Below are 10,796 nucleotides of genomic sequence, written 5' to 3'. Positions count from 1 at the left end.
CTGGAGGATTCCCGCTCCATCCCCAGACACATTAACAGACTTTTCCAGTAGCTGTACTGGCTGCGAATGCATCCCAAGTCTTCAGGGCAAATCAAACATTAAACACTATTGCTTTTAAACCCTGTACTGTAGTTACAAATGTGCAGAGGTACCTTCTCCAGCTTCAGGGTTGGGGATCCCACCTTCAGAGAGTATTGGCTCCAGGGTGATGAAAAGGTCCTGGCTGCTGGGGAGAATAGATTCACCTGCTGTGCATCCTCCTCCTCCTCCTCATCCACAAAATCCTCCTCCCTCTTGTGTGAGACTTCCCCCTTGCAGATGTCCACGGACAGTGGTGGGGTAGTGGTAGGGTCCCCCCCAGAATGCTATGCAGCTGATCATAGAAACGGCATGTATGGGGCTCTGACCCAGAGAGACCGTTTGCCTCCTTTGTTTTTTTGGTAGGCTTGCCTGAGCTCCTTAACTTTCATGCGGGCACTGCTGTGTGTCCCTGTGGTAGCCTCTCTCCATCATGCCCTGTAAGATTTTGGAAAATATATTTGCATTTCTTCTTTTTGATCGGAGTTCGGCCTGCATAGATTCTTCTCCCCATACAGCAATCAGATCCAGTATCTCCCTTTCGGTCCATGCTGGAGCTTGTTTGCGATTCTTGGGGGACTGCATGGTCACCTGTGCTGCTGAGCTCGCCACACTGACCAAACAGGAAATGAAATCCAGAAGTTCCTGGGGCTTTTCCTGTCTACCTGGCTAGTGCATCGGAGTTGAAAGTGCTGTCCAGAGGGATCACACTGGAGCACTCTGGGATAGCTCCTGGAGACCAAATACATCAATTTGCATCCACACTACCCCAAATTCAACCCAGCAAGGTTGATTTTAGTGCTACTCCCCTCATCGGGGAGGAGAACAGAAGTCAATTTTAAGAGCCCTTTAGGTCGAAGGAACGGGGTTGGTTGTGTAGACGCAGTCATTTTAAAATTGACCTAACGTGGCTAAAACCGACCTAACCCTATAGTGTAGACCAGGGCCTGAGGGATATGATAGAGGTCTATAAAATCATGAGTGATGTGGAGAAAGTGAATAAGGAAAAATTATGTACTTGTTCCCATAATGTAAGAACTAGGGGCCACCAAATGAAATTAATGATGTGGAAGCCAGTAAATAATTAACAAGGTTTTGAAGAGATCTTAATGAATGTTAGTTAGCATGAGTTAGGTTAACTGTGACCCTGGTGACGTGAGGAAGCAAGATAATGTAAGACAGAGTGAATTGTGTGAAAGTTATTACGACCTTGCAATATGCAGTCTTGCAGTCTTGTTTTTCTAGTGAGATAGCAGAGAAGCTTATGTATAAACAAAATGTATTTGTTGCTTTTTACTGTCTGTATTATTGTTAGAAATTGTCTGTAAAAGGTATAAAGGCTTGCTGTGATTATTTACCAGTTGAGAGACCTGTCCAGGACCCTGTGTCCTATGGCACTCTCTCCCTCCATGGTAATTACTGGAGAAATAATAAAGAATTTGATTTTGCTGCACCCAAACAAAAAGCGAGAACTGAGTTTTTCTTCGACAATTTGGTGGCTCGTCCGGGATGGCAACGCCCACGGACCCACAGACAACTACTACAGATCATTCCCCTTCGAACCCCATGGCGCCACATGAGAGGTATGAGACCTTTTGAAATCTCTATTGGGGTATCGGAGGAGGACTTTCCGTGAGGACGTCTGTCTCTGTTGGGCTTACGCCATCTGAACTTATTGACTGTGCAGCAGGATCAGATGCAAAGTGGTATTGGGGAGAGGCCCCAATAAGGTTAGTTTATAGCAGTACTGGGAACTGCTGAGTTGGCCAAGGAAATGCATAAGGTAATGCATAAGGTAATGCATAGGTAAATGCATTAGAATGCACCGGTGCTGAGGGGTTTTTACCGCCTCAAGAGGGGTTGTCATACCGCCTCATGGTATTGGTCCGGACCAGGTAAAGATGCATCATGGTTAAAAAAAAAAAAAAAAAAGAGATAAAAAGGTTAAAAAAAAAAAGGGGGTTAAAAAAAAGAAAAAGGAAGAAAAAGAGGCCTTGGTGTGTGTGTGTGTACACCAGTGTGAGTGTCTGTTACCGGGCTAGCCCGGTAACTAGTGGATCTTTAGGAGATCCGACCCACGGTGGGCTGACTCAGCCTGGCATAGTCCGGCGAGGAAGCTGCCTGGGTCTAGGGGTGTGTGAACCCATCTTCCCTCCCCTTTCCCTTCCGTGTGGGCTACTGACAGTCTGATCATCTCCTTGGTTTTTGAGCCGCTAGCGCGGACAGGACACCCTCTCTGTGTGTGTAAGTGGAAAATGGGTAAGGGACAGTCTAAATATTCCACCTTACCCCCTAAGGGTGCCCCAGCATATTACATGTACGTACATTATGGTCCTAAAACCTTCAGGTATTTAAATGATTGGAATCTGTACACGCGTGAAAATTCATTTAAACAATGCCCATTAGAAGGTACCTTCAATCTAGATAAGATCATATATCTCAGTGGAGTTTTAATCACCAAAGAAAAACCTCTGACACAGTGTGAGCAATTTGTCTAGGAACGGGTTAATTTGAAATTCGGCTTCACCCAGAGATAAGAGAAGTTGTTTTGTCTTCAAGGTCATGAATTAGTGCGGACTATGCTAAGTGCAAAGAAAAACTGCTTTCAGCCCCAGCTGCTTGTGGAAAATAGAGGCAAACCAACAGCAGGAGTTACAGAATTGGAATTATATTTGCAAAGCTTAACTTCCCAGTGAGATATGTGTGAGTATTAAAGTGGTTTAAGGCTTGGGGCATTCATATTTTTCCCGAGTGATGTGGGAGCATTCCCAACACTCTCCATTGTTATTTTATTATTTTTAATGAAGCTTTAAAATTTGATTATATGCTCTGTCGGTCTGATCACCTGACATGAGGGATACATTAGTAACAGGAATTTGTCACAGTTTGGTGAGCAATTAAGAATGGGGGGCACTGCAGAATTTACACCATCTATCTGTTTTACCCTTGTTAGTTTATGTTTGCTTTGTTTGGTACTGTTGGTGTTATGTGTTAAGAATAGCATGATTATAGGTGAGCTCTAATAGGATAAGGAAACACTATTTAGCTTTGGCTCTGTTTTGTTTAACCGGTTACTGATGTTTTTCTGCTCTGTTCATTTGGGCGTTGGGTGTGTGAGCGGAACTGAACTTCTCATTCGTAATTCCTCAGGGTGGAAGCCATGTGTGCGATGAAGCTCTGAGGTTGTCCTGAGATTTTACTGTCCCGCCCCCTGTAACGGATAATGTAATAGAAGTAGGAAAAATCTGGCTTAGACTGTAATTTTCTTTGCTCTCTGTTTAATTTTCTTTTCTGTTTAAGTGTCAGCAGACAAATGGGTGGGTCTCTGGGTAGACCCCCAAAGGGGTTTGGATTATGTGTTAAGTGAATGGCCATGTATTTTTGCCCAGGTGGCAAGCCTTACTAGGGAGGACTCAGGTAGTCTTGTGAGTAGAAATGTTTTGGGGAAAAGACCAGTAGGGTGGGGCTAATTGAGAAGCTCACCCTCCTAGCTAAGAACTGGTTGTGGAACAAGCTCGTGTCCATGGACGGGACGATTCAGTGAGGAAAAAAGGATCGGGCCCAGGCGGACAGGCAACAGACAAAGAGATTTGGAAAACAGGTTGGAACCTTTTGAGGGTGTAGTGGAAAGAAGGAGTAAGTGAATATAAGCATGAGGATTTCAAATACTCAAGAGGATATTTGGAATGGTGATTTGAGTTGATAAAAGTGGCTGTTGGAAGGGAAAAGCAAGTGATTTTTAAGAGAACAGTTTTTGGTGTCTATGAAATGTTTGTAAATAACTTCAGGCAAATAAATTTATTAGATTGTAATAATTTGGCTGTGACCAATTTTGTTAAATCAGTTGAAGACTGTATACAGTGCTATGTAATGAAAATTTTATTAGGCTCTACAGGCACTATAAGTGGTGATGTTTTCTTTCAGTGTTTAAAAGCAGGAGTTAAAAGAAATAAAAAGCAAGCCAGAAATAATCTGTGTTACTGCAAATTAACTAACTGATAAGGTAAAGGCTGCTGAAACCAAGGCTGTCTAAGAAACACATACGAGAAAATATGGGGTAATTCCTCTGTTTTGCCTAGAATCAACAAGAGTATTTGTATATTTTAAGTATTTAATTGCCCAGACGGGGTGGACCTCTGTTTTTGTCTTTCAGATAATCAAAGAAAACTAATGCCAGCTGCACAGCATTCAACGTACCTTGATTTACTGGCACAGTAAAAAAATTATGTTGTATGTTCTATGTTCTGTCTTGTTGTGTTTTTTTTCGTGGCCAGAATTGTTGTGTTTAATATTTTCATGAGATGGTCTGATTTGATATCAAGCGGAAATGTTGGATTGAGATGCAGATACTTGTTTTGTTCAATTTAGAATACAAAGTGTTTGGTTACATCAGAAAAATGTGATATACTAAAGTCTAATACATTTTCTTCAGTAAGAGAAAGAAACTACATTGGCCAAATCTTTTAATTGAGAATTGTTGTTAAAATTTGCATACTGACAGTCTTTGGAAGCGAGGACATGAAAAGTTAACCCACTCCCCATATTGTACAAGGGATCCTTCTGGCTACCTCAGACTTTTAGCCAGAGGGCTGGGGATGGTGGATAGCTCTTGGACTAGAAGTTATATTAAGTGAACTTCTCAAAGTGGGTGTGCTTGTCCTGGCTTGTTCTTCCAAAGTTCTGTAATAAGGTTATTTTAGTGAAAGGGTATATGTGGCATACATTGAATGATAATACTTCTGTACTGTATAACAGTACTGTTTATGTGTTCATGGTATGAAAAAGGTGTATAATTGAAGAGTAAAAGTTTCCTTTGTAGGTTAAATGAAAAAAAAAAAAAAAAAAAAAGCCAAGAAGAGAATGGCTAACATGCGCTGGCCCCAGTCAAGGACACCGCTTGGCTGCCTACCAAGAGAAGGGGGGGGGGGGAATGCTTGCTGCAGTTACACGAGATTGGTGTGCAGCGGCCAGCCCACTCTCCTCCTTGGGACCTTTTGTAAATATTCAGATTGATTTTATTTAAATGTCTAAATGTTGTGGTTATGAATATGTATTAGTTTTAATTGATGTATTTACCACTTGGGTTGAAGCTTTTCCCTGCAGTACAGTAGATGTCTTTGCTTACAGATTTTGTACCACGTTTTGGCATCCCTGTGACTATCAACAGTGGTCGTGGAACTCACTTTACTGGACAGATTGTAAAGGAGTTATGTGCAACTCACTGCCCTCACCACCCACAGTCTGCTGGGACAGTGGAACGCCGGAACGGGACTTACAAAAAATGAACTGGCCAAGATTTGTGCTGAGACACACTTAAAGTGGCCAGATGCCCTTCCTTTGGCACTGATGTGTATGAGAGCCATTCCCAATCGAACGACTGGACTCAGCCCTCATGAAATTTGACAGGATGCCCAATGTGACTACCAACTGCATCCCCACTAACCCCAGCTCAGATGGACATTCATTTGCTGGATAACATAATGCTTAAATATTGTCAGGCACTAATGACATGTGTTAAGTCTTTTTTATACACAGGTGATGGAAGCACTACCAAAGGATCCTGTGCAACCTTGCCACTCGTTGGAACCAGGAGCCTGGGTCTACATAAAGATCCATCAGCGAAAGACTGCCTTGGCTCCATGCTGGAAAGGCCCTTTCCAAGTCCTGCTGACTACCAACACCGTTGTGCAGTGCCACAGACTGACTGCTTGGACCCAGGATTTTCACTGCAAAAAGACCCCTCCGCATCAGGAGAATTTTCCTACTGATGATTAGCCTATTCTTTCTTCTAGTTCCACTGTGCTTCTGGACAGCAGGAAAAAGGACAAGGTGCCGTACTGGCAACCTCTCCCTTGTCCACTGACAGACCAACTGTGCCTTTAGACTTTTCAAGAAGAAGCAAAGCCATTACAGGGTGATATGTGCTTCCAACCTCTCCCCTGTAGGATGCTAAACCACAATTGTTTTGGGAAAGAAGAAGACACACTCACTCCACTGACATTGCCAAAGTCCAGGAATTCCTGGCTGAAAAGGACATTGAGAACTGACCCTGGTGAAGAAACAAAGAATTACATACTGTCAGGAAGAAATTTGTGGGACCCATGCTTGGGACTGTGGTATTAATTGGATTTTGGGGTTTATTCTACAGGCTGCGCCCTGTGTTCTGGATAAATCCTTCAGTATGTATTGCCCTCCCTAATTGGATTTTAAATGACATTGCCCTTATCAGGTTTTCAAATCACTTCTACATACCCAGATTGCTCACACGGGGCTGCCATTAGATTAGCACAACAAAAGGCCTGGGTTATTTCCTCTGGACAAAAAGGGAATTGACCAGATCCCTGTGGGCTGGGGCCAATAGTGTAGTAGCCATTTGGACTATTCTTAAAGGCAACGAACATGATAAGAAATTGGGCCAACTAGAAAAGGCCACTAGCCTTATTTTTGAAGCTCAGCTATCTTCAGTACAGGCTGGAGTTGGTGAGTTACATGTCATTTCCGCCCTTAGTTCTATGACCCAGAAGTTACTGACAGAGATGGTATTGCAATATCACTGAGGCTGGGAAGGCATTGCAGTGGGATCTAGACCAGACTTGGCCCACTGCCCTTACAGACACGTCAGGAGTACCATCTGATCTGTGGTCATGAAGACATACTTGGACACTTTCTGGATGGAAGTGTGGACATTCACAGTGCTCCTTCCAAGCATATGGACCGGTTAGGATGGGTGTGGGCTCCCACATACCGAATCCTGCTGGGTCCATGGGGAGGATGCCTGTGGGACTGTAATTGTTTACCGAGACATCTGGGGTAATTAGACCACCTGGTATCTCCAACTGATTTCTAGACAGTACCCCTAGAATAACACCTGACATTTTGGATAAGAATAGAGAGTCAATGGACATTTTGGCCGTTAGAACCACCACAGCTCAGTGTATCTATAAACTGAAGCTAGGGGAAGTTGTCACTGTTTATGACAATATTTGTTGAGAGGGTGGAGGTCAAGGAACTACCCTGACGGGACACCCACTTTTTCAAGCTAATGATAGCTGTGTGTGCGTTAATGCCACCACTTTACAAGATATACATATTGATCTTACCACTGCTGCAGGCAATCCTATCATTTCCTGGCCTGCAGATAGAATGTTGCCAGTAGCTTTTAGATTTCAGGTATATTTTCCTTGAACTAGAGTAGTGCCTGATCGGTTTCAAAATTTGCTTTCATTGTTACCAAAGGTTCAAAGAATCTCTGAATTGCAAGGGCAAATTCACATGCTTTAGAATATATATTAAGCTGAAAAGAATGCCTTTCATACAGCTTATAGAGTGTTTACTTTATGTACTAGGTATGATGTTTTATGCTTTGTGATCAAAATTGTACAACAGCCCCATTATATTATTCCTATGGGAATGTTATTGTTTGTCGTGTTGTTAGTTAGTTTAGGATTATGTTATTGTTGTTGTTTTTGAAAAAAACATAATTATAGTAATAATACCTTTCATGATCATGCTAATCATGCATTGTCATTACATCCCTTGACAACCCCTCAGGTTGACATATCTGCTGTAGAATCTAAACTCCATGGTTTAATGCGAATTGAGATTTGAAATATTTGTTGTACTAGAAGTACAAAAGGGGGGAGTGTGGAAGCCAGTAAATAATTAACAAGGTTTGAAGAGATCTTAATGAATGTTAGTTAGCAAGAGTCAGGCCATACTGTAACCCTAATGACGTGAGACTTGTAGGAGCAAAGATAGTGTGAGGCGACAGGACAAGAACTGTGTACAAAGTTATTACGACCTTGCAATCACTAACCAAAATGCAGGCTTGCTTTTCTTAGGCTTATCTTATTGTCTCACTCCTTTCTGCTATGTATAAACAAAATGTATTTGTTGCTTTTTACTGTCTCCATGATTGCTAGAAATTGTCTGAAACAAAGGTATAAAGGCTTGATGTAATTGTTTACCAGTTGAGAGACCTGTCCAGGACCCTGTGTCCTATGGCACTCTCTCCCTCCATTGTAATTACTGGAGAAATAATAAAGTATTTAATTTTGCTGCACCCAAACAAAAAGCGAGAACTAAGTTTTTCTTTGACAATATATAAAAATGTGTTTTTAATTTATAAAGCGGGGTCACACTCAGGGGCTTGTTTGTGAAAGGGGTCACCAGTACAAAAGTTTGAGAACCATTGCATTATGGGATGCAGATAAAATTATGGGATGAATAAAAGTGCATCATGGGATGCATCATGTTCCCAGTCACCCCTGCGTGACTCATTTGCCTCCATGAGGCATTGCAAACCCTTCCCAAAACACCTTGTGGCAGATGGTGGCAAGTTGCACAGTGGGATAGCTACCCATGGTGCACTGCTCTCTACAGTGATGCAAGTGAGGATGCGCAAGTGACGATGCACATCACTTACCCAAGGATCCTAGTGTGGACATGCAAAAGTGATTTAATTACTGTAACAGCTGTAGGTCAACATAACTTAGGTCAACTTAGTTTTGTAGTTTCAGAGTAGCAGCCGTGTTAGTCTGTATCCACAAAAAGAACAGGAGAACTTGTGGCACCTTAGAGACTAACAAATTTATTTCAGCATAAGCTTTCGTGGGTTAAAACCCACTTCATCGGATGCATGCAGTGGAAAATACAGTAGGAAGATCTATATATACACAGAGAACATGAAACAATGGGTGTTACCATACACACTCTAACAAGAGTGATCAGTTAAGGTGAGTTATTATCAGCAGGAGAGAAAAAAACTGTTTGTCGTGGTAATGAAAATGGGGCTGTCTATAAGCAAGGACTGGCCAATCTCCTAAAATGACGTCATCCAGAGGCACTGCCTCCGAAATGCCGCCAAATTTCAGCAGCGATGCCTCTGGATGACATCCACTACGCGGGCACCGCACTGGGGACCCCTACTGTATGGTAACACCCATTGTTTCATGTTCTCTGTCTATCTCTCTTCCTACTGTATTTTCCACTCCATGCATCCCATGAAGTGGGCTGGAGCCCACGAAAGCTTATGCTCAAATAAATTTGTTAGTCTCTAAGATGCCACAAGTTCTCCTGCTCTTTTTAGTTTTGTAGTGTAGACTAGCCCAAAGTCTCCACAGCAGTTGGCTGTGATTAAATCAGCTCTCCCTGTGTTTATCTACTTCTCTGCCAGGTGCAAATATAACATAGTGATTAACCAGATTCAGACTCAGCCTGTAGCTTCAGGCGCATGCCTGTGGTAGGAGCTTTGCCTCCTCCACGAGAATGAGCGTGAAACCACATAGGAAGTAAAGACACATGGCCCAGCAGGCAGCATGAGAGCCAGACACACCATGTGGTGACCCCCCTCACTAAGCTTCTAACAAGTCTGCTTCCCATGATCAACTCCATCTGCTCCAGAGAGGCTGCTTTCTGCTGGAAGTTTCCCATGCAGGTTCTCTAGCCAGAGCAGATCCCATGTGTACACATGAAAAATTTGAGCTCGACGGCTGTGACTTGCCCACGGTCGCCATGGGACAGCACTGGGAGCGGAGCCCACATCTGCTGAGTTCCAGCCCGGTGCCCTAACCCCAAGACCAGGTGCGCTCTCTCCAAGTTCCTGAGCCCACTCCGCCACCTCCTCCCTCCTTGATCCTTCATCTTCTCCCCCTTGAGCCTACAGGGTTTGTTCATGGAGCCCCCAGTGTCTGGATTGGCCTCTCTCTTCCAGGGCTCAAAGGAGCCTCTCAATCCACCTTCAGATCCCTCTTCAAACCCCATTCGCTGGGCCAGCTCCCATCACCGCCCTTTGCTCTGCTGCTACCGGCTCCTCCCCCGGGGCCCAGCCTCAGTCTCGGGTTTCATGACCTGCCCTTTCATGCTACACAACACTGGTCTGGCATCTTCCTGTCGTTACCCTTCGCCTCTCCCCACCCCCATCCCCTGCAGCCCTGCCCATCTCAGCAGTGGGTGCGGCTGGTCTTTGGGACACAGGCAGAGCCCAGGGAGTGGGAGGTGAGAGCAGCGAATGGCAGCACCCAGCACGGACAGGAAGCGCCGATCTGAGCTAGCCGGCAGCACTAGAGGATGCTGATGGTGTGAACAACCCCCCTGATGCTTCTTGACCAAAGACAATTTCCTGTGAGAGCCTCCTGTGTTTGCTGAAGTGGCTACAATCAATTTCCAGCGAGCTCTCTGGCTGGCTGCAATTCTTCCTACTGTCGAACCGCCTGCACTAATTCTCAAAACCTCTCTATTTACCTGCCGGATTGTCGCAGCATGAGCTGGTCAAACAACACACTGTGATATGCAGCTAGTCTAGCAAATGAACATAGGTCACTGATGTATAAACACTCAGAAGGAAAATCCCTACCCTGCAAAACAACCTTAACTCTGCCCTCTTTGAGTCCTGCCCCAGCGTGCCACTAACACACATACCAGCACTTTGCCCTCACACATGCTACAGGACACACTGGGGGTCTTGGTGGATGATCAGCTGAACATGAGCTCCCAGTGAGACGCTGCAGCCAAACAGAGCCAGTGAGATCCTGGGATGTAGAAACAGGGGAATCTGGAGAAGGAGCCAGGAGGTTATTTTGCCTCTGGATTTGGCCCTGGTATGATCGCTGCTGGGATCCTGTGTCCAGTTCTGGTGCCCACAATCCAGGAAGGATGCTGATAAATTGGAGAGGGGTCAAAGAGGACCCAGGAGGATGATTAAAGGATTGGAAACACGT

The 10,796-nt window shown here is 44.2% G+C and overlaps 2 protein-coding genes across 2 annotated transcripts in view; one reads left to right on the top strand and one right to left on the bottom strand.

The window, feature by feature from the left end:
* LOC123345648 (protein S100-A16-like) overlaps window positions 1–10,796 on the bottom strand; it is a 643,389-nt gene that overhangs the window by 258,398 nt on the left and 374,195 nt on the right. The gene's annotated exons all lie outside the window — the stretch shown is intronic.
* Window positions 1–10,796, top strand: part of LOC123345636 (C-type lectin domain family 2 member D-like) — a 348,976-nt gene that overhangs the window by 216,969 nt on the left and 121,211 nt on the right. The gene's annotated exons all lie outside the window — the stretch shown is intronic.

Source organism: Mauremys mutica, chromosome 12 (assembly GCF_020497125.1).
Source record: "Mauremys mutica isolate MM-2020 ecotype Southern chromosome 12, ASM2049712v1, whole genome shotgun sequence".
NCBI lineage: Eukaryota > Metazoa > Chordata > Testudines > Geoemydidae > Mauremys > Mauremys mutica.
The sequence above is the reverse complement of the archived record's forward strand: the minus strand, read 5'-3'. Positions and strand labels throughout refer to the sequence as shown.